Source organism: Corylus avellana, chromosome 11 (assembly GCF_965113065.1).
Source record: "Corylus avellana chromosome 11, dhCorAvel1.hap1.2, whole genome shotgun sequence".
NCBI classification, from domain to species: domain Eukaryota; kingdom Viridiplantae; phylum Streptophyta; class Magnoliopsida; order Fagales; family Betulaceae; genus Corylus; species Corylus avellana.
This window is the reverse complement of record NC_142500.1, coordinates 8,588,285-8,614,455: the sequence shown is the minus strand read 5'-3', so window position 1 is coordinate 8,614,455 and position 26,171 is coordinate 8,588,285.

Here is a 26,171-nt window from a genome sequence, read left to right as displayed (position 1 = left end):
TTTCTTGGATGGCGTAATAGAACGGGCAGCCTTAGTTTTAACTCGTGGGCTTTTGAAATGTCTTGATTGAGAATTTCCACCTTCTCCACCTTGACCTTGTACATCTCCATCTTGGCGTGCAGCATTAGGTATGTCCTCCATCCCTAAAAGAAACAATCAAATTTGTTGTTAGTCATTCGGGAAGGGAAGGCTAAGTGCTGTCATGATATATTATTTGAAAAACAATTAAGTTAACAAATAAGAAATAAGTATACTACCTTCAGCCCTAGGTATTTCATCCACCCCGTCACCTTCTCCATCTCCGTCATGAAGGGGAGGACTAGGTATCCCACCCACCCCGCCACCACCTTCTGCATCTACATCATGACGGGGAGCCGTAGGTATCTCACCCACCCCACCACCACCTTCTCCATCTCCATCATGCCGAGCAGTACTAGGTATCTCACCCACCCCGCCACCACCTTCTCCATGTTGTCTTTCAACAGCTTCAAGAAATAAATGCTCCTCTACCATTATAGCACTGTCCACCATATGCTCAACATATAAATGAACATCTTGTGATCTGTACTCAGCCATAATATTTACAAAATCTACAACGTCTGCATCACTATTTAAAGATATCACTTGATTATGTGGACTATCACCGACATTATACCAACATCTAAAGTCGCTCATGTATCCTAAGTCACGAACCAACTCTTTCACTTCCCACATACTAAAATAGTCAACATCATAGCCTTTCACTTCATGGACGTCGCCACCAATGTATTTAAATGGGGTATGGGTCATTGTCCCACCGTGGTGCATGATTATATTGACAGCCATATCTGTAAACATATAAAAAAAGTGTAAGAAAAATATAAAAGAGTGTAAGAAAAAATGTTTGTCCATACAAGAAAACACAAAAACAATAATATCTATCTATTGCATGAAATAGATTACGTGCATGTTTTGGACTCAAGATGCCCAACTTAAGCTGATACATGTCCATCATGCTTGCTAAATATTAAGAGAATGCGATATTTACATGATGTAAAAGAGCATTTACAATAGACTATTTAAATAAAAGTTAAATTTGAGAAGAAAAATTTATTTTATCAAATTTAAAGAGCCACTTTTAAAATGAGACAAATTTCTTCCAAACTAATTGGGAGGAAATTTCATTCAACCTATTCTAATAAGAGCATCTTCAAAAGAATAGTCAAATTCCTAATAATAATAAGATCTAACTATTATGAGTGCTTTTTCGTCTTCAGCAGAATAGGCAACTTAACTTTTTCTCATTTAGTGTCTAAGAGCATCTCCATCAATAATAGTCCGAATACCTACCGAAAAATTACACTATCTACTTTAGCTACTACTTTTTCTCTATGATCTCTCCAACAAATTATCTATTTCTTTCACTACTTGCATTTAAATATTATTTCTCATTCTTATATCCTTGCATTTAAATGTTATATTCTTTTTTTTTTTTAAGTATACGTTGACATTGAAGTCATTAAATTATTCTTCCCAAATATTATATTGAAAAATATGGAATCAATTTCAAGTATTCAATTGCCATTGAAATCATGAAGTTATTCTCAAGCATTTAAAAATAAAAAATAAAAACGTGTAATCAATAGAGGACCATGTAAACTAGCAAATACAAAGCCATGAGTGTGATCAACAATAAGTAACAGAAAAACAAAGCAACATAAAACAACCGACCAAAGCAAAAAAAAAATGAAACTAAATGGAAATATCTAAAAAAAAAAAAGGAATACAAGAGAAACAGGAATATCAATAAACAAAGGAACCCATTGATTTTTCGTCCATTGTTTATTATCTAGTGCGTGAAAACCTATTCACTGTTCACACTAGGTGAAAAATCTGCAACTTAGCTATTCGGTTGGAAACCAAAAATGACTCAAAATAGTCAAATCTGACTATTTTAAGTCATTTGGCTACTCTTTTGGAGATGCTTTAAATAGGCTGATTAGTTTATTCACTATTCACACTATAAACTTTGGTTATTATTTGTTCTCTCTCACTTTCTTTATTTTACTCTCACTCTCTCCTCATCTTTTTTTTACTTTTTCTCACACAAAATAATATTTAAAGAAAGTAAATAGTATAGTATAACATGCAAGGTATTTTTTTCTTTGGCTCCAAACCGATAGAGATGCGATAACATGCAAGGTATGGAGATGTAAGCAAAAAAGTTTGTCGGTGTAAGCTCATGAAAAACAATTTCGATATATAAGTTAGTAGAAAAGAAAAGACGTAAATAATGTACAATAGGAATGTACGGTTGTAGTTATTTCCTTCATAATCGAAACTGCAACCAATTTAAGCGGTTATTCATTTTTAAATAACCGCAACCATAACCGATATGCCGATTAGCGGTTAATTGTAAATTATACAACGTTAACCATAATCTAATCCATAAAGTTCTTTCACTTTTTCCATTGCAATTAGAGTAACCATTCAAAATTACTGAACTTCACCAAATGTTGAGAGAAAAATTGAGTGAGCTAAAGTTTTTTTTTTCTGTTTTTTAACAGTATATTGAGCAAGTTGAGTTGTACATTAAATGGAAGGAAATTAAGCCCCACATAAAAAAATTGGTAGAATCCCTTCTGCCTAACACGACAAAATCAGTCTCTTTCCAGGACCATACAGTGCACACGAAAAAAACTAGTCTCTTTCCAGGACCACAACCAAGGTGGACCACACCCACGGCCAATCAACAATAATATTGGCTCAAAAGTGGAATATTCGACAGATGTTGGACAAAAAATGGTTGGGGATGGGGTTTCGACCAAAAGCTTCCAACACAACAAGAAAATTCAAAACACAACTATTAAAGGCTTCCATTTCAGTCAATCAACAAAACCCACAGAGAAATTTCGGAAAATAGCTTCGTCGAAACCGGATTTTTCCGATTCAAAATATTGTGAATCGACGGAAACCTAGCCGGAAAAGTGACGCCAGAATTGATGGTCCAAACGGTGGGTACTGTCGCCGGTGGGTTCCGTCTCCGGTGGTTCTGTCGCCGGCGGAGTCTGGGTCGGTGGCGTCTGCTGCGTCGGTGGCTCGCCGCTGGTTCTATCGGGTGGGTTTCGTATGGTCCGTATGGTCCGAATGGGTTTCAAAAAATAACCCCTCAAGTTATATAAAACGCACCGTTTTGGATGGTCCAAAACGGTGAGTTTTATATCCTACGTGTCCAATGTGAACACGTAGGATACAAAAATTCCACGTAGGTGGACTTAAGTGAAACGGTTCGTTTCATTCAAATAACGGCAGTTACCAAAATTTAACGGTAGGGAGTTTCTAGTAGTTTCGAGTGACCCAAGGACTAAATTTTCGAAAAAAAAACCCAGGGAGTTTTTAAAAAAGGCGCGTTTACCTAAGGATTTTATATACAATTTCCCTTTTTCTTTTTCTAATTTTAGGTTCCACCGGCTTTACCACCCCCATTCAAACAATAAAAAAGCAAATGCAACCTTGCATAGTAGGGCTAATTATTTGGTAATCATAGTAGGCTAATCATAGTAGGGCTAATTATGTTTCTTTTTTCCATATGCTCAAATAATATAACAATATGCTAATACTTTAATCATATTATGAATACCTAATGTTTGTCAACCTAAGGGCATGGGTGTATACTCTAATTATTTTCTTTCCTAAAGGATTTAGCATGGGTACATACTAAGTTGTTCTTTAAGAAAACATAAATATATGAAAATCGACAAACACACGAAACCTAGGGCATGAGTGTATACTCTCGGTTTTTCATGTTGATTAATCCAAGAACCCGTGAGGAATTCTTTTGTTACTCTATTAAACCCAAGACTCGATAATCCAAATTGATTTAATTAACTAATCCATACCACATGCATATGTTGATCAGGCAAATACATATGAGAAATTCAATAAATATGGATTAATTAAGTTAAGCATTACAATATGATTATCACAAAGGCACTAATATTGAAATATTAAATAAACATAATTAGGGCTTCAATCTAGCCCTATTAAAGAGTTTAGTTATACATGAGTTTGATGTTAAACATCTTCATAAAATAAAATAAAAGGAAAAGAATAAACCCGAACCTTGAGCTTGAAAAGTCTCCAATTCTTCTACTTGGAATTGTGTGTCTATTCTAAAGTCTTAAGGGTCTATTTAAAGACCTTAGGAACACTCTAAAAACCCTAAAAATCGTAGCTTTTGCGTTCTAGTTCGCCTAGGGTTTTGAAGGGGTGAAAAAGAGCACTTTCCGAAATAGGGCATTGCTACCTTGCTCTTCACGCACAGGTGCACTCAATCGCAGGCCCGTGTGCGCGCCATCACAGGTCTGCAATCGATTGTGTGTCTTCTGCACTCGATCGCAAATGCGATCGATGTTGCTTCTTGTGCGCACGAGTGCAAGCCTACACTCGTCTAGACATCTGACAAGTGCTAAAATATTCATATTTTCAGCCATTAACTTGCATGTTTTAATCCTTTGGTTTTGGTTAATTAGGTCATTTTACTTCATTTTTGTGTTTTTGATGTTTCTACAGGCTTTTGGAAGAAAGAAGCGTTTTTGGACAAATTCCAAGCTTAAAAACCAAATTGGGAAAACCTAGAAGATATGGTTAAGCTTAACCCATCATGCTTAAGTTTAATCAAATAAAGGAAAGGATCAATTCAGAATTTCTCACATTGAAGTCAAATCGGATTGGATGCAAAATTGGATTCTGAACACGTATCGGTATTTTGACCATAACTTTCAGCTCAGTTATCCGATTGAGGTGATTCAAGAAGCATTGGAAAGCTAACTCAAAATTATACAAATTATTGTGAAATAGCATTTCCATAATTCGGATCGTCACAAGGCCAAAATTCCGCCGTAAGTTAAGACCGCAATCTTGGGCGAATCCTAGTCCGATTTCACTACAAAAAAACGATTTTTTATTGACATAGGTTTACTGACGTGTCAGGTTGTCTGACACGTCAGTAAACCCTCCTGACGGGGCAATCCTGACGTGTTTCAGTCGTGAAGAATGTGGGTGTCAGGAATTGGCAATTCCTGACGTGTTAGATCCAACACGTCAGCAAATACTGACGTGTTGGATTTAACACGTCAAAAAATATTCCTAACGTGTCAAAAAATGACACGCCAGAAATTCCTGACGTGTCATTTTTCACACGTTAGGAAATTTTTTGACGTGCCAAAAATGGCACGTCAAGAATTTTCTGACGTGTCAAAAAATGACACGTCAGGAATTCCTGACGCGCCATTTTTTTTGACGCGTCAGGAATTTTTTTGGCACGTCAGGAATTCCTGACGTGTGATTTTTAACACGTCAGGAATTACTAACGTGTCATCTTTTGACACGTCAGCAAATTTAAAATTATTAAAAAATAATAATTTTTCTTTTTTTAATTTTTTCTGGATTTTTTTTAATTAAAAATATTTTTTTAATTCTGGAACAGTACGTTCGTCTTCTCCGATCCCCCAGCTCTCCCTAATCTCTTCCTTCCTCCATTTTCTCTCTCTCTCTCTTCTTTCTTCCATTTTCACTCTCTCTCTCTCTTCTTTCCTCCATTTTCACTCTCTTTTCTCTCTTCTTTCCTTCATTTTCAAAAACCCAAACCCAAAAAATCAATAAAAAATCAAAAACCCAAATCAAAAAATAAACCTTTCGATCTTCTTCTCTTCAAATCAAAAATCAAAAATCTCTCAAATCAAATCAAAATAAACCAAATCAGAGCTTCTTCAAATCAAAAATCTCTCTTCTTCGATCCTCTTCTCTTCTCCGTTTTTTTTTTTTTTTTTTCTTCTGCTGCTTCGATCTCTTCAACTTCTTTTTTTTTTTTTTTTCTTTTCTTTTCTGCTGCTTCGATCTCTTCTCTTTTTTTTTTTTTTTTTTTTTTTTTTTTTTTTTGCATCTTCTATCTTCTCCCATTTTTTTTTCTTCTTCTTCTTCTTCCTCGATCTTATTTTTCTCCTTTTCTTCTTCCCTCTAGAGGAGCTGGTGGCCGGATGTACAGAGAGAAGAGGCTAGGGAGATTGAGAGAGGAGAGAGAGAGCTGTGTTTGGAAATAAAAGAAAAATGATTAAAGAATATGAATATATAATAGAATTATAAAGGGAAAAGAAGAGGGAAAGAAGATAGGAAAAAAGAGGGAAAAATTGAAAATCCCGCTTGTTTTTTGATATCAGGTTTCTGACGTGCTAAAATTAGCACGTCAGGAATCTAACATAAAAAAAAAAAAAAAAAAAAAAAAAAAAAAAAAAAGTGAATATATATAATATAAATAAACCTAATATAAAAAATATATATTTATTTATTTATTTCTGAAATATATATATATATATATATATATATATATATATATATATATATATATATTTAAAAGAATTCCTGACGTGCCAAATATGGCACGTCAGGAATTCCTGACGTGCTATATTTGGCACGTCAATAATTCCTGACGTGCCAAATATAGCACGTCAGGAATTCTTTTATTTTATTCTTTTTTTTTTTTTTTGTCTTCATTATTTTTCTTCTCTCTCTTTCTTAATTAATTCATTCTCTCTTTTTTCTTTTTCTTTTTTTCTCTCTCTCTCTGCACGTAGGCTTCAATTCTTCTAATTTTTTTTTTCCTTTTCTTTTTCCTCCCCCAAGTTCCAACACACCGTAGTGTGCACGTACAGTACCCTGCAATTTTTCTTTCCTTCTCTCTCTCTGCACGGTAGCTTCTAGCTATCTTCTTCATTTTAATTTTTTTTTTTCAATTCCTGACGTGCTGAAACTAGCACGTCAGAAATTTCTGACGTGCTAGTTTTAGCACGTCAGGAAACTGTAAAAAAAAATTTGAGATATATATAATATAAACATATTTTTTATAGATTGCTGACGTGCTAAAAATGGCACGTCAGAAATTTCTGACGTGCGATTTTTAGCACGTCAGAAATTTCTGACGTGCGATTTTTAGCACGTCAGAAACCTGATATATTAAAAAAAAAAAATTTGAATTTAAATTTCCTGACGTGTCAAATTCAACACGTCAAAAAAAAAATTGTTGACGTAGCAAAAAAATGGTACTGTTTGCCACGTCAAAAAATGGCCTTTTTTTTGTAGTGACGTATATATATATATATATATATATATATATATATATATATTTATATATTATATTTACTGACGTGTCACTTTAACACGTTAGTAATTACTGACATGTCACTTTGACACGTCAATAATTACTGACGTGTCAAAGTGACACGTCAACAATTATTGACGTGTCAAAGTGACACGTCAATATTTCTTGACGTGTCAAAGTGACACGTCAATAATTGCTGACGTGTCAAAGTGACACGTCAATATTTCTTGACGTGTCAGTATTTGACATGTCAGTAAATAATCAATCAATTATTTATTAATTTTAAAATGATGTCAGATTAAATTTGGTTCAAATTTACTGACGTGTCAATTATAACACGTCAGGAAATACTGACGTGTTGTTTTCAACACGTCAGTAAATGTTGACGTGTAACTTTTAATACGTCAGTAAATAATTTGTTGACGTGCTACTTTTGACACGTCAGCATTTACTGACGTGCTAAAAAAATATTACTGTTTGCCACGTGAAGAAATGGCCTTTTTTTTGTAGTGTTTGGACTTAGGTTTTCTTATCCTAATTGGACTTGGATTTAAAACTCTGAATTTCCTAGGATTACTAGGGCTTTTAGGACTCTCCTAAGCTCTATAAATAGACCCCTAAGCCTCACAATTTAAATCATCCTAAGATCCTTAGAAGAGGCACAACTTGGGGAGAGGATTAGAGGCTACTTTTAGGAGCGGTTTTCGGTTCTTTCTTTCAAATTTTCTTTTTATTTTAATTATGTGTAACTAACTCTTAAGGAGGGCTAAATTGAAGCCCTAATTCTGTTTATTTAATATGTCAATATTGGCGCCTTTGTGATAATCTTATTGTGTTGCTTAACTTGATTAATTCCTATTTTCATGAATTCCTCATATGTATGTAACTGGTCATTATATGCATGTGGTATTGACTAGTTAGTTGAATCAATTTGAATGACCGAGTCCTGAGTTTAACATAAGTAACAAAAGAATCCACACTACGGTTCTTGGGTTAATCAACATGGGGAACCGGGAGTATACACCCATACCCTAGGCCTCATGTGTTTGTCGATTTTCATAGAACATATGCTTTTCTAAAGAACAACTTAGTATATACCATGCTAAATCCTTTAGAAAAGAAAAGAGTTAGAGTATACACCCATGCCTAACTCATTACTTAGAAAAATCAATAGCTTAAAGAGTATACACCCATGCCTTTAGGTTGGCAAACATTGGATATTCATAATACAATTAGATCATTGGCATATTGTTATATTAATTGAGCATAATTAATGGTGGTTATCAAAGCCCTGCCTTTACCTTTACTTTATCTTTATATCTTTTTATTTCTTTTTCACAATATCAATTCAGTGACAAATTGATATTTTTAATTAATTCTAAACAAAATCACAATCTCCGTGGGTTCGACCTCGTACTTGCTACACTATACTATTGTTTTGATCTTGTGCACTTGCGAGTTAAAACGTACTAAATATTATCTATTAATTTATGTAGTATTTGGCACAACAATATCTCTCTGGTAGTGCACTCGAATGCAGGTCTCCTGTAATCGATCGCACTATCAAAACCTTTAGCTTTCCCCAAATTTTCTCTTAAAGTCAGATACTTTCAGAATTGCTTTATTTTCTTCCAAAAACCTATAAAACAAAGCAAACACATAAAATAAATAAAATAGCACAAACTTAACAAAACTAAATAATTAACAAATATAAGTTAAGGGCTAAAATATGAATATTTTGGCACTTATTATTGCTCAAAATTTTTTTTTGACTTAAAAGCTCTATTTTTCAAACGTAATTCCAACCAAACTCTAATTACAATGAATCACCAAAGTAAAAAAGCAATTTTTTACTACTAGCATGGTTGGTGGTCTTTTTCTGATTTTAGGTTCCGCCGGCTTTACCACCCCTATTCAAACAATAAAAAAGCAAATGCAACCTTCTATATCTTACCTAGAGAAAAGTTGGTGGCCCAGCAATCTCCTTAACGACCAACATGGTTGGAACGCAGAATGTGAGTGCCTTGGGACGATGGCAGATGATCTCGGGCCGATTGATGACTAGAAGCTTGCTCTCCCCAACAAGTGTGGTGTGTCTGTAAGAGTGCCACCTGTTTCTAACAGCCATTTTGATTGTTCAAACTAATGGGTTTGAGCAATAAGAGGAATTTGGCCATTGAATAATATTTCTAGTTCATGTCCCGTAGCATGGCCTTTTCTGTTAATGTTCTTATTATAACAAAATAAACAGTGTAACTGAAACAAGGTACACAGTTATGTGCAAAGCAGCTGAGGGCAATGCTGCTAATTGTCACCACTAATTATAAAAACTATTCGTATATGCGTCAACATTTTGTCGCCGTTGAGAACCGAATAGGAATTTTTTTTGCGCCCTAGTAAAACTCTAAACCCTATTAGCGACAAAGTTTCCACTATTTGGGTCGACTCAAATGTAATTGCTGATGATATATTTAAATTAAATTTAAAAAAATAAAAAGAGTCAGCGTTGACCTCAAAGTCAATTCCACAATGATGACCTGTTATCAGCGTCAAAACTCGTTAGTGGACAGTAATAACAGGTTAATAACATCTACTATTATATGAATACTATTGACCGTCAGTAAATGCAAATATATATATATATATATGAAATGAGAAAATGAAAAAACAGACATTAACATCAACCTTTGAAATTCGATGCAATTGACATATTATTTGCATCAACACCCATTAGGCAATTCTAATTATAAGTATGTCCTCAAGAGGTAGCTTAATCGGTTGGAATCACGCCTAATGAAGCGAATGTCACTAGTTCGAATTCAACTCTCCCCTCTTGTGCGGACATGTCAAAAAAAAAAAAATACCATATACTTTTGTGTCGATGCTATTGACCTAAATAAAAATTAAAATTAAACATTATCAACGACAAGCAACAAGTCAACGCAGTTGTCTAATAATCAATGCTGGTAATAGATCAACAGCGTCGACTGCTCTAAATAAAAAATAAAAAAATCAACGTCGACCGAAAGTCGACGCTATCAACATATTATCAGCGTCAACACCCATTAGTCGGTGCTAATAAAAGGTCAATAACGTCTACTTTTATGTCAACGCTATTAACCCTAAATAAATGAAATTAAAAATATATATATATATTTCCTAATTAAAATAAAAATATATCTTCTTTATTATATATATAGATACCATATTATTTATATAAACCAATAATATAATTATCTTATTTTGTTTTGTTAAATTTAATTTAAAATTAAAACCAAAAAAAATCGTCCAAATATATATATGTATTAGTGGCGAAAACATGTTAAAACAGTAGTTAGTAATCCCAAAAGCTTAAATCGAAAGAAAACAAACATTTGCGTCAAAGAAATGCGCGTGAATGGCATGTAAAAAAAAAAAAAAAAAAAAAAAAAAAACCCTAACTAGCTAGGGAATAAAGGTTGCATGTCTGAAACAAACATTTGCATTAAAGTCATCTCTCGGCGAGAAAGACCGAACAATAATCATTATTTAGAGGAAAAGCAAGACTTGCATGCACGTGAACTACAACATTTACACAAGTATATAAACCACGACTTCAAGTATGCCAATCACGAAATTATATATTTAGATTAAGGTCAGCATCTTTTTAAAGAAATTTAACGACCATAATGATGCTACCCGTCTCATTAAATAAAAAATAATAAAATATTATTTAACGTTTTTTTTATAAAAAAAATATAAAATAAAATTATAAAAAAAATATAATTTTTTTTTTTATTTGGCCATCGGAGGTGATTTGAGCCACCGTTTGGCCTGACGGTGGCTTCGGCCACCCCATGGCCCTTAGGAGTGACCAAATAATAATTTTTTTTATTATTATTTTTTTCTACTCTTGGGGTGGCCAATCCACTCTCAAGGGCCAAGTCAAAGAATAAAATTGATTTGGTCCTTGGGGTGGCCTATCTACCCCTAAAGGCCATGAGGTGGCCTCGACCACCCCAACCGGGGTCATTAACCATGTACCTTAATCACCAACATGATTAATGTAAGCGCCTTAGGATAGTGGCAGATGATCTCGGGCCGATTGACGACTAGACGCTTACTCTCCCCTACAAGTGTGGCGTGTCTTGTTCGTAAGTAATGGGTTTGAACAAGAAGACGAGTTGGGCCATTGAATAATATTTTTGGTTCATGTCCAGTAGGATGGCCTTCTCAGCTAATGTTCTTATTACAAGAAAATATACAAGTATCAATCGTTTTGCTTTCCGCATTTTCCCAAACCAAACTTTTATCTTCTAGATTAGTTTTCTTATTCCCGAATATATATATATATATAAAGGTAGATTGGCCTGCCTGCCACATCAGCTAAGAAGGCTCAGAAAATGCTAAATAGTATATCTCAATTAGATTTCAAGCTAGAGCCTGCTTTATAAACTTCTCATAATGAACAAAAAAAAAAAATCCGCAATGCTGAGAGCAATGAAGTTCTATCCATGCAAACCTTGAATGCCGCAGATAGCCGCTGCTAATTATAAAAACCATTCATATCAGCATTGACATTTTGCCGTCGTAATAACCTAGCAAGAATTTTTTCCCGCCGTAATTAAACTCTAAACCCTATTAGCGGCGAAGTTTCCACAATTTGCGTCGACTCAACTGTCATTACTGATGATATATTAAAAAAAAACAAAAACAAAAACAAAAAAAACAACGTTGACCTAAAAGTCGATGCCATAATGTTGATTTATTATCAGCATCAACACCCTTTAGTGTTAAATTATCAGTTATTCCAAAAGTTTAAGCTTATAGAAAAATGTAAATTTAATCACTTAATCCTTATTTTAACACTCTCCCTTATGTGTGGGCTTAAATTCCCTTTTAATAGGTTATACGCAACACGTGAAATTTTTAATTTAAATGGGTGTGAATTAACGAAATCAAGGTTCGATTCCAAGATCTCTGACACCATGTTAAATTACTGCTTATCCCAAAAAATTAAGCTTATATGAAGAAGTAAATTTTATCATTTAATAATTATTTTAACATTTAGTCGACAATAATAACAAGTTAATAACATCAACTTTTATATAGATGCTATTCACCCTATATATATATATATATATATATATATATATATATATAACTAACGGTCAAATCACGCCGCAAATAGCAAGTGCTGGTCAAATCACGCCATAAAACCACTAATGGATTATCAGATTTCACTCCAAACTTAAAAAAGCTGAAAATGAGTCAAATGACCAAATATATGAATTTTTTTATTTTTTTTTGGCCTACTTGTTCAAATGAGCTGCTCCGACAAAGATAGAGTACATACTAAATAAAGAAGAAGAGTCACATGGCACAGAAGAAGTCATGCGGTCTGCCAAAAGGCAAGATGCTAAAAGAGAAGAAGTAAGGGCAAGTGGGTGAGACTGGTGAGTGCATGTTCAACTGTTCAAGAAGAGGAGAGAAAACAGAGATGGCGTGAGGATGGGAAGAGAGAGAGCTGGGCCGAGAGTTTCAGGGAGGAAGAAAATGAGCAGAAAAGAGGACCACAGACGCCGGTGAAGGGACTGAAAGAGTGCGTTAGGGAAGCTGCCACAAGCATTTCGGAATGGTGGAGCAGAGAAAAAGAAATGAAGGTAAGGTGTTTGAAGAAAGGTTTGTAAGAGCAGCTCTTGTAGAGCTTCCTCAAGGCACCGCCAGTGTGGGCTTGGGCTAAGCCCACACTGGCGGTGCTGCCACCAAAAGAAGAGGAAACCAAGTTTTAGGAACAAATGCGTTAACCAATTTGCTCTGATACCATGAAAATGTTTGAGAGAAGTTCTGTTTGATTAACTTACCAAAACAGAGGATTCTGATCTTATTTGTAGAGAGACTCATGGTGTCATTTTACATAGAAAGGGCTTCAGATACACAAAGGAGTACCACGTGGATACAATACAAAGGGAAAATTAAAGGGTTAAATACCAAATACCCCTCTGAAATTTGGTAATTTTATTTTTACTCCCCTGGAGTTTCATTTTTATCACAGAACCCCATGGAGTTTTGATAAAGGACCAAGTTAGTCCATCCGTTAGTTGACCGTTAATTGACCGTTAATTGACCGTTAGAACTAACACGTGGACCAATAAGATGTTAACACGTGGCACCTATTTAAATTTTTTAGTTTTTTTTTTTAAAAAAAAAAAAAAAAAAAAAAAATTGGGGGTGGCCGCCCAGGGGGTGGTCGGCCACTCCCTTGGGCTCCAAGGGGGTGGCCGAAACCACCCCCTATAAAAACTAGGGGTGGCTCGGCCACCCCCATGGCCAGGCCACCCCCAATTTTTTTTTTTTTTTTTTTTTTTTTTTTAAATTTTAAAAAAAAATATATTAAAAAAAATTAAATATGTGCCACGTGTTAATATCTGATTAGTCCAACTAACGGATGAACTAACTTGATCTTTTATCAAAACTCCCAAGAAAATCCTGTGATAAAAATAAAATCTCAAGAAGGTTAAAATAAAATTATCAAACCCCATAAGGGTATTTGATATTTAACCCAAAACTAAGAAAGGCGAAAAAGGTTACAATACGATGTTGTCATAGGTTCAGCTGAGCAGTAGTAGCTGATGCTCAAAAGCTGGAAAAGAGGCTGTAAGGGGAGGCTACTGTTCACAGAAAACATGGAGACATGTTTTATGTGAACAGTTGAGCAATCAATGCAGTCAATCTCCTTGGATCACGGGATCAGATTGAGTCATGAGATTTGTGTTGTTGGCTTGTAGCTGAAAATGTAGCAGATGAGTCTTGAATCACTTTAATTAACAGGAAGAAAGAAGACAAACAAAGTAAGAAGTCAAAGAGCTGAACCTGCAGAAAATGATAACAAAGTAAGAAGTTAGAGTTATTGTTTTGCCATGATTTTAGCACTACACTATTCATCTCACTTTTTTATTTTTTTCAAAATTCTCTTACTTTTTACATCATATCAATCATTTTTTATTACTATTTAAATAAAAAAAATCACTATAAAATAAATTTTTTTTATTTTTCTATACCAAACATTCTTAGTTTTTCACTTTAAAAAAAAAAACATTCTTATTTTTTTTCACATCAATCACTTTTTGCTACGGTATCGAACCAAAACCAAAACAAAATTGTTTATCAAACTAACCCCAAAGAAAGGATCATGTAGCGAACGTGAGGAATCAAAAGAAAAGAAAAGAAAGCCATATACTTCTTTATTCTTCAGCCATGTTACTCCTTGAAACAGTGAAGAAAAAAAACAAAATGCAAGCCAAGCCAAAACAAGAGACAAATCACCTTCTCTCATCTACCAAAATACTCTCAAATCATCCGATGGGTATGAGAACATAAAGCATATATTTAAGAAATATGCACCAAGATTCGAAATTAAACAAAAGCATGAGAAAACGGGATCTGAAGAGAGAGAATTTCAGACGGTAACAAAAAGAGAGAGAAGACGAAGAGGAAATTTTTTTACCTGAAGCTCTTCTTTCTTCCTTGCTTTGCAACTAGAGAAAGACAAATGCTCATGAGTGAGACTGTGAGAGAGAAATGAGAGGGAGAAAGAGGGCCGAATGAGAGAGAACCTGCCTGTGCGTCTGCAACTAGAGGGAGAAAATACATGGTTGCGCGTCTGCAACTTTGAGTCGCATCTCTCTCGGTCTCATCTGTTTCTCTCCGTTTGTCCGTCACTCTCTCTCTCTCTCTCTCTCGTGTATCGATCTCTCTCTCAGTTTATATTTGCGTCAACTTTATGAGTCGACGCTAATATAAACCTCTCAGCGTCGACCCATAATGTTGATGTTGATTGTCTACTTTTTTATTTATTTTTTTTATTTGAACCGATTAAGACAATTATATTAGCTTATTAATTTTTTTTTCAATAAATCTTGATTTTAAAAAAATTTAATTTTTTGGGTCATAATTAGTAAAGTTTTCTATTTTTTTTTTTATTTGTTAATAGATATACATCATTTTGTAGTTTTCACACACTCCCCTTAATATATATAGATTTTATTTATTTAAAATTTGACACCCTTTGGATTTTTTTTTTTATGTTTTCTTCTAGGTTTTTTCTAAAAGTTTTAGTATTTTTTTTTTATTATTTTACTAAATTTTGTTAATTTGGGGACATTGTTATAATTAAAAATTTAGAGAATATTGTCAATTGGACGGTAGTAACAAACACCCTCCCACCCCAAATACTATTCACCTTATTTTTTAAAAAATCAACATAAAAATATTCACACTTTTTATATTACATTATTTACTTTTTATTATTATTCAAATAAAAAAAATTATTACTAAACAAAATTTTTCTATTTTTCTGTACCGATTATTACTCTGATTTTTTTTTCATAAAAAAATAAACAGTATTTGAGCATAATGTGGTTTTACCAAACAGCGCCGGAAGTGTTCATGCCCTAGTTATGAAGACCAGTCAAAACCAGTCATAGCTTTTGTATGAGCATGCAGTCAAAGCTGGTCTCTCTGTACTCTGCGGACTGCAACGATGAAAGATTTGACCATCCTTCTCCTTCTTTTCTTTTCTTTTACCTTTTTAGTTACTTAATTTGAAAAACTTTTCCATCAAGTTTTGTCCAATATATATTTATAGCGTGCAGAGATCCTTTCTGCTCCAATACGCTTCTAGACTTTTCATTTTGCTCCGGCCCTCCAAGTTTGTCACAGACGAGGACTCAGCCTCCGAGTGAGACTCACCAAGGCATCATCATTCGCGGTGGCTCATTTTTCCGTATCCGTTCTTAATTAGTAGATGATCTGTACGTTTTCGAGTTTGTTTTCCTTCAGTTTTTTATTTCTCTTGTGTGGATAATATTATCGTCTTTGATTTTTAGAAGTATTTTATTTTGTTTTGTTTATTTAGTTTCGATTCTGTCTGTTTGCTGAGAAAAACGAAGAAAATAAAGTACGATGTATATCATGTATTTCTGACATCGTAGTTATTTTTGGTGTCAAAACTTTATTTGCGTTGAACCTTCGATCTGTCTTGAGATGTTAATAACTTACAGACTCCTTTGACAGCAATACAGATGAAGCATTTGCAAGATTCAAAGGCCTGGATTAGGTAACAGCTTATCTTACCTTCTAATTATCCAAAACTTTCTTACCTTCTTACTTGCTGAATTTTTTCTTTTTTTTATCAGTTTAGGAGAACATTCTACTGGAATGAGCGGTATTGGGAATTCGAAATGGATTCCTTGGTAATAAAGGTTAAAAGGTTGGAGTGGTTGGACGTTGCCACGTGAATATTTAAGTCAATGGTATTTGACACCACAGTCAACGTCAGCAGTTATCAAAAAGAGAAATTTTAGGACCTTGAGACAAGGTCCAATTTAAGGGAAATGGAGTGTTAGAGTATAGTAATAAAGATATTTTAAGATTAAAATACTTATAGACAATAAGTTATCTTTATAGAATTAGATTTATAATTTAAATATTAGTGATTATATATTATCATTAAAGATAATATATTATAGTATTTATTTCTATTAGTCTTTTATATCTATTATGTTTTGTAACTCTCTATTCAAAGAGACCAAATTTGTTAATAAAAGTAAGCAAATATTAATAATATTCAGCCTTGAATTGATTTGGGAGGAATTAAGTTTCCTCAAACTACCCTTATTTATCCGTTACGGTGCTTGAGAAATTAAGCTCATACCATGTAACTCAGATTCATAGAGGTGATAAGAAATGGAAGATGAAACAAAAGAAAAATGGGGGGAAGAGAGAGTGAAATGAGCAGTGTGTGAGAGTGGCTGCATTTATGTGTGACGAGGAAGAAAATTTTAGATATGCTTGGGAAGGATTTAGATCCGCATATTTTTTAAAATATTAGATTTTCCTATTCTAAAATTTGAGCCATTCATTCATCTAATGCTTTAAACAAATACAAAAATATAGAAATTTGTATTATTGAGGCAAGTGAATTTGACAGACTGAAAACTAAAATTAATGACCTCGGCAACCAAGGCTAGCTCAATACATTTTGTGGTCTAAGGCGAGAAATTTAAGTGACACATTTTTCTTAAATTTAAATATTATATTTTTATTTAAAAATCATTCTTATCACTTTTTGGAATGCAAAATTAACATCAAAACAATTTCACTTTTTATATCACATCATTCAGTTTTTTATGTTATTCAAATAAAAAAATCACTACAAAACAAAAAAATTTCACTTTTAATACCACTTTTTCATTTTTTTATACCAATCATTTTTCTCATTTTTTTCACAAAAAGTATAAACAGTGTCGTGTAAGGAGAGGGTGTTTAACAAACACCTCTTTAGTTATTGAAAAATAATAAAATTGGAGAAAAAAAAAAAAAGAAGAACTCAAATATAATTAAACTTATGAATATGAGTTTGTAATTGAATAAAATATTTAAAGACTTTCCATCTTCTTAACATTTAATTTTTTTAAGGTTGGAATCCAATTATAAATTCATATTTTGTAGACAAAAACAACCTATGTATCAGGTTAGAGTCAACCAACGAAGGGAATAAGGGCCAATATCTCACAATGGAATCATTGACAAGCCTTCTACGACAATATGAAGAAGCGTCCGGTCAAAGACTTAGGCCTTGTTGGGTTGACAAATTGTCTAATTCATTGGAAAATGATTAGTTACCACTGGGAATAGAAAAGTGTAGAATAGATTAGCTATTCATATTCTTTTGTTTGGTTATAACTTTGGAATAAACTAGCTAATCATATTCCTTTGTTTGGTACAATGCAAAATGTTGGTGAATGGAATCGTATTGTGATCTTATTTCCTAAAATACCCTTATAATACAAATACAATTTATATTATTAAGGACTTTTTTTTTTTTTTTTGAAACATAAACAACTATATAGAATCAAACTCAATCTTGACTTCTAATGTCAATCAAACTCAATCAAGAAAAAAAAAAGGGTATAGAAATTAAAAAAAAAAAAAAAAAGAGACAGAGAAACAGAATCAAAGAGAAACGTTACAGAGAGAGATGGAGAAATAGAATCAAGAAAAATAAACGGTACGCAAATTTAAAAAAAAAAAAAAACAGAGAGATGGAGAAACAAAATCAAAGAAACGTTGTAGAGAATCAAAAGAAAGAAAGAAAATAAATAAATAAATAAATAAATTTGAGAAAAGAAAAAAAAAAAACTAAGACAGAAGAAAAAAAAAATCCAAGAAGCAAAAAGAAAACGAAATAACCAAGAAAAAGAGATCGAAGAGAAGAAAGGGGGAGAGAGATGGAGAACGTGAGAACCTCGTAAGTGTGAGAAGGATAAGGTTTTTTTTGGCATTTTTACACGTTAATTTTAATTCCACAGTAATGAATTAGCTAAGCCACTCATTTTTTAGTGGTTTAGCTAACCCTGTGTGTATGGGATTAGTAGTCTCATGAAAATAGACTATTACCAGGAATAGAGTGTTACTAAACAAAGGACTAGTTATACCTAGTGTTAGCTAATCCAATCCAATGGTCTAATCCATGAACCAAACGGGGCTTAATAGTAACAAGACAGCGATTTTTTTCAGCAAAAGTACCTCTTTGGCGGACAAGGAAAGGATTGGGGAGGCATCGGGGATACCTATCACGCAATGCTATGACACGTATTTGGGATTGCCTGTGTTGGTGGGAAAATCGTGAACTGGGGCTTTTAGAGGAATTGTGGATCGCATTTGGAAGAGATTACAGGACTGGAAACTGAGATTTCTTTCTCAAGTTGGGAAGGAAATTCTCATTAAGGCGGTAATCCAAACAATCCCAACTTATTGCATGAGTGTATTTCTTCTTCCGAAAGTTTTATGTTTGGAGATTAATAAAATTATGTAGAATTTTTGGTGGAGCCAATTCAACAATGATTCTAAAGTACGTTGGATGAATTGGAATCGAATGGGTACTGTAGCAAAAAAAGTGAGAGGTATGGGCTTTAGGGATCCCCGATATTTTAATAAAGCATTGTTGGCAAAACAGGGTTGGAGGCTTTGGAAGACGCCTGACAATTTTTTGGCCAAGATTATGGAAGGCAAATATTATTTGGGGGGTCCATTCTTGATGCATCTGTTAGAACAAGGCCATCTTTTGCATGGAGGAGCATTCATGGCTCATGTGGATTGGTGAAAGAGGGGCTGATATGGAGGGTGGGAAGTGGCAAAAAAATTCGAATTTGGAAAGAGAAGTAGATCCCTAGCCCGTCGACGTATATGGTACAATCTCCGACAATAGTATTGGATTCTAATGCTACAGTTAGTGAACTTATCAATGAGGAAACAAAGTGGTGGGATACTATACTGTTGGCAAGGATTTTTAACGAGAAGGAGGCTCATCTAATTCAATCTATGCCAGTGAGTCGTTTTAATAGAGAAGACATACGGGTTTGGAGAGGTACAAAGATAGGGTTGTTTTCGGTCAGAAGCGTCTATTATATTTAGATGGAAATTGAAGCCCAAGATGTTGCCGCAAGCTCAAATTCGGTGGGTATTAGTAGGGTGTGGAGTATTTTGTGGGCTTTGAAAATCCCCAATGCAAAATAATAATAATAATAATAATAAAAATAAAAAATAAAAAATAAAAAAAATTGTTGAGAGCTAGTCATGAGATTCTGCCGACAAGGAGAAACTTACATAAGCGGAATGTCACTGAAGATCCTTTGTGCCTGTTATGTGGAAGAGACCCGAAAACTGTACTACACATCCTTTGGCAGTGTCCATCTGCTATGGATGCTTGGAGTGTGGCTTGTACCAAATTACAGAAGAAGAGTTCTACTTCTAGTTCCAACTTTTTTCAAATTATCAATGAAGTTTTCGAGCAATGTAACCAAGAGGAAATAAAGCAGTTTATATAGGTGTTGCAAGAAGACTTTGGTTGTGTCGTAATGAAGTGGTGCATGGAGGTAGTATGACTCATCCCAACTTGTTGATTCAACGTACCAATTCTACTGTGGAGGAATTTGCTCTGGCAAATGGGGCAGGGGACGAGCCACACATTTTTCCGGGTGTGTGGCTCATCCCAACTTGTTGGTTCAACGTGCTAGTTCTACGGTGGAGGAATTTGCTGTGGCAAATGGGGTAGGGGAAGAGCCACTCATTTTTCTGGGTGTCTTGGTGCAGGAAGTGCGGTGGAGGTTGCCTTGTACCGGATGGATAAAAACTAACTGGGATGCGTCCCTATTGAAGGAAAGAGGCTGGATGGGCTTTAGGGTGTTGGTGAGTGATGATAGGGGAAGGGTTCTGGTTGTGTACAGCAAAACCTTGGTGGGACACCTTGATCAGACACTGGCTGAAGCAAGGCCAACTCTCTTGGCGTTTAAGTTGTGTAAGGAACTGGGATTTGATCAGGTTCACTTTGAAGGGGATGCACAACTAGTGGTTAAAGCTGTCCATTCACAAGAGACAGATTGGAGCAGTATGGGCATTATAGTTGAGGATATTAAGCATGAGCTATAGTCTTTCCAACAATGGTAGTGGTCTTTTGTTCGGAGGGAGGGTAATGGTGCGGCGTATACTCTTTCTAGACTAGCAACAAGATGTTTAATGGATCAACGTTGGCTTCATGAGTCACCAAAATGTATTGTTGATGTAATAACGATGGAGCAATTTGTTCAACCCGTTTTTGACGTAAATCAATGAGAATGGCATTATTCTTTCAAAAAAAAAATGTATCACGTTAGAGTTGTTCAAAAAAAAAAAAAAAAAGTCTCACATTCGAGAGAGAAGGAAAAAAAAATCTTATATTTAATGCAATGACTATCTAATTGCCAATTGGGACTTGGGATCATAATTTATTGCTGATTAACTGTCATTGTAAATTATGATGAAAATCTTGCTGCTCATCACAATGCCCAAAATATCTCTACTTTCAACATGAGAATTTTATTTAAGAACAACTTTGATATTAGTATATATCTTATAAATCTCTTAGTCAATGGGCCAAAACAAAAAACTCCCTGAACCTTTTTTTTTTTTTTTTTTTTTTCGAATTTTTACTCATTGAGTCAATCGAAAAGGCAAATTAAGCCCTATCATTACATTTTCCCCCAAATGTTTAACACTAGTCAATTCCACCTAAACGCACCTTTTTGCCACATTAGCATATTAATTTTTTATTAATTTAATTTTAAAATTAAATCTAAAAAAAATAATAAACAAATAAAAATTGAAGTAGCCACCCCATAGGGGTTAGGGTGGTTTTCCGGCCACCCCTTCAAATATATATATATATATATATATATATATTAGATTTAATTTTTAAATTAATTTAATAAAAAATTAATATACTGACGTGGCAAAACATTGTGTTTAGTTGTGACTGACGGGCATTAAACATTTGGGAGAAAATGTAACGGTAGAAGTTAATTTGCCTTTTTGATTGACTCATAGAATAAAAAATCAAAAAAAAAAAAAAGTTTAGAGAATTTTATGTTTTGGTACGTTCACTCAGGTATTTATAAGATATTTACCTATATATTATGTGATTTCCTTATTTAATGCTATCAATTATTGTAATACTTGATTTAAGAATAGTTTGAAATTTTAATAGAATCAAACAATGTTAATGTCTTTCTAAATTACTTGTTTACCATAATTTGGGGCCTTAATTAAATAATATTGATGGTAATTAAGGCCAAATTTTTTTTTTTTTTTTGAAAAAAATTTCATTAATATTTACTAATTGTTGGCCTTATTAAATTGAGGGCCCTAATGAGAATGAGATGATTATTTCAAAAAAAAAAAAAAAAAATTGCCTAAGGCTCTAGTCGTCCCTGTCAGTAACACATAAAATTCTATATATTTAGAGCATTATATGAAATGGATGGCTCAAATTTTAAAATATTAAAATATCTCAGTCCGTTTGTGAAAGGGTAAACAGACAAATCAACGATGGAGAAAATTTTTGGTTTTTCGAGTTTTTACGTATGGTGGACATGTTGAAAAATGACGATGTAGATATTTTGAATTGACGGGTTTGGATTTAATACTGAGATCGGACAGTTAAGAATAAGTAAGATAAAAAGTTGCTGAATTTTTTAGAATAAATCTTAGTCATCTATGTGCTTCACAACTGGTTTTTGGGTTTATAAAAGAGATAAATGCAAAATTGGTCCATGTGATTGACCTAAATTACAAATTACTTCATGTAATATAACAATTTATAGGACCCTGTAATTGGCTTAAATTACAAATTACTCCCTGTGGTATGAAAAATAATTTATAGGTTTTAAGGGTAGGCCAAAATAACAGTTTACTCCATAAAATCAATTTCCACTAAGTAATTTAACAGAATCAGTTACTTTATCACGTCATAATGTTACAGTAAATTAACCTAAACTCTTTTATTTGCAAAATTTTACTCTATGCGTAACCTTCTCTCATTTTCATCTTTCTCGCCCCAATTTGAAAGCATTTTGCGAGAAATTGACAATCACATTTTGCAAAATGGTTGAGGAAGATGAAGATGAGGAAGGAGGGTTACACGCGGGATAAAAATTTTGGGGGTATAATAGATTAAGTTAATTACTGTAGCATTATGACGTGAAGTGAAGGTTGATGTGTCATCTTAGCTGGCATTGTAAAATGATATGAAAAATCTTAATTGTTACTTTTGAAAGTCAAAAATTAATAATAACACGTGCCGCATTTTTTTTAGGTATGATGTTGCAAAGTGGTAGATTTTGTTAAGTTACTTAACAGAAATTGATTTTTAGGAATAAATTGTTATTTTTGCATACCTTGAGGCCTACAAATTATTTTTTATGCCATATAGAGTGATTTGTAATTTAGGCCAACTACATTGACTTATAAATTATTTTTTATACCAAATGCAGTGATTTGTAATTTAGGTCAACCACAAGGACCAGTTTTGCATTTATCATTTTCTAAAAAGGTGTAGTGCATGAGTCATGTGATCTTGCTACACAATCTTCCTAGCATGAATGTAGAAATGACTTTGGATTTCTTTCAGATTGTGTTGGGAAGTACAGCTTTTAAAGTTAAAAATAGTTTTTTTTGGAAAAAGCTTCAAGCTACTTTAATAAGTAACAAGTTTCATCTCTCACATTTTAATTGAAATACAAAATTCGTTTGTTTTTTGAGAAAGGGTATGGATTTTGATCGCATAATGCAAAGTGATATTTTAATTAAAATAAAATATTGGTTTTCTTTTAATTCTTTTAATAAAATGTAATATATTTGAAGTACCATATCCATATGATCAAGGGCAAAACTATTTTAATAAAATGCAATATATTTTTCAATAATGGATATGCATGAAGAGTACTGCAAATTAAAGTAAGGCTTCATTGTTTCGACGTAAAATGCTTTTTGTTCGTCGGAAAATATTTTCCTGAAAAAATGATTTTTTGGAAAACATTTTACGGTGTTTGGCATGTACGAAAAATCACAATTATATATATATATATATATATATATATATATATATATATATTTCATTAAATCATATTATACTCTAACTTATGAAAATGTCTTGACCAAGTCTTAAAGGTGTCCAAATCGAGTCCCATAAGGACCCCAATGCGACTTACCCAGGACCCGCCCAAACTCCGCCTAGACCTTATCTGGACCTTGTCGGAATCAGCCCAAAACCCTAGTAGGGCCTACCCAAGACTCGATAGGGACATTTTCGTAATATCAAAAAATATTTTTTGTTGAATACATTTTTCGACGTCGAGGACTTGACTGGGACCCGTCTAATTTTCCGTACATGCCAAATACCAAAAAATGTTTTCTAAAAAATCATTTTCAAGGAAAATGTTTTCTGTTGTGAGTTTTAAATGTTATTCGCAAGTGTACGAGTCGTTCACAATATAGTTTATGCATGTGCGAGGTCGAATCCACATGAAATTGTGTCGTGAAAGCTAATTTCTATCTAAATCAATTATATTTTAACATAGTTCCAAATTTGATGTGAATTTTCTTGCGAAATGATGAATTAAATAAAACAGAGTAAATCAAATGATAAAAAGCACTAAGGTTTTAGAATTCACCTCACCAAATTAAAGCATACATTCTCATGTTTTTATTTATACATCTAGCAAGCAATTAAACCCTATGCAAGTTCTATTGTTTTTATAAAATTAATATATTGAAACATTCAATGAATCCATCCTAATTACAAATCACAACGAATATCCAATTGAGACGAAAACATCCAATGTATCCGTTTGAATTACGAAAAATAATAGATATCCAATTTCAATCGAAAGATTCGATGTATCCGTTGGATGAAACATATCGAATATCCAACGTTTAATCAAACAAATAATCAAACAATCAATTAAAAGGGTTAATCTAATAACTGAATTGTAATAGAACATCATATATATATATATAAATGTCAAAATTGATAGGCCATGCTTAGGGAAGACAAATTTGTCTACACCCTAATTTAGTGTAATTTAGGTAGACTATTCGTACTAACCTAAGATGAGTTATGCTTATTTATTGATTGTGTGTAACTTATTAAAATATTTGATAGTCCATACCTAGGAAAGACGGACCATACAATATCTAGATGTTAGGTAGATGGTCCCCAACCGAAGATGGATTATACTTATTTCTTAATTATGGTAATTTTTTGACTACTCGAGTGAGACGAGCCCTATATCATGCATAGTATGAATTTTCCTTAGTAATTTATGATGGGCCATTGTTATGCGATTAGTAGTGAAATCAACCCTTATTCTCTCTTTTATCACAATCTACTTTTACTTTTACTTTTATGCATTTAGTTTCCAATAAAATAAAAATAATAATAATAATAATAAATTAAAGAAAAAAACCCAATCATATTTTACTTAAGTTACTTTTAATCTTGACAATTTGATAATAATACCAGTGCAGTCCTTAAGTTTCAACACCCTCTATATAGCTCTATCATACAAGGATTCATCCAATTGCGAGTAGTAATTTTATTTTTCATTATTTTTTCACACAAAAAGACAACATCAGCTACTACGATAGTCTGGAATATAATGAATGTTCAGTGGTCCATGGTCGAACGTTTGGTGTACTGTGTATATAGTGTTTCAGAGTTGCAGGCGTACATTCAGCCATTACCCAGTGGGTCAAAGTTTGGTCAACGAACGTTTGGTGTGGTCCCCTCTCGAACATTCGGTGTACTGTTTACCCAACGGTTTCTTGGTTTTGGTCCCGAAGGTTCATTGGTCTTTCTGCTGAATGTTCGGCCAGTGTTGAAAACCCCCTCAAAACTTCTCCAAAACGGCTCTTAATGGACCGAGAACCCTTGCTAATCTTTTTACTAAGCTAATCACAACTTAGTAATTACCCGGGACACTACAGTTTCACTTGATGGACGATGGGTTGCTCACTTATTTTGATCAAGTGTGTGTCTCTGGAGGTAGCAGGCTAAGAAATGGGATTATGGGTGAAGCCCATTGTAATGCCCCCAAACTTGGCCTTGACCAATTTGGCAGGGTTACTGGCAATTACCTTAATTTAACCAACTAGTAGCTAAATGGGAAACCGCCCCTCTAAGTATTATTAGAATTAATACATAGGAAGATGAAATAAATCTGAGAAGTCTATTTATCATTACAGGTACAAGTATAATCCTCAATACAAAGACACAGAGCAACTAGCAATAATTTAAAGCAAACCTGATAATAATATGAAGGTCTTTCTTAAGCAAAGTTTGTAGTGGCAATTGTATTACTACTTGATTCTAGAAACAGGCTTCCTACAAGAGTAATAATCGTGTAAGTCTAACGACTTAATAAGTAAACCCCACGATAGAGTATTACATGAGCCCGTTATTATTAAGCATAAATAAATGTACAGTTTTAGTAAACATTTAAAAAAGGTATTGTCTCCGCTAATACACTTTAAAAATATTGTTTGGTTGATAAAATGTGGTGTACTCTTGACGACAATCGCCTAAGTATTTAATGCAAAAAATTAATGTTTTATAGGTCATAACTATTATATATGGTCTGTTAAGTGCCAAAATATTCATATTTTAGCCCTTAACGTATAT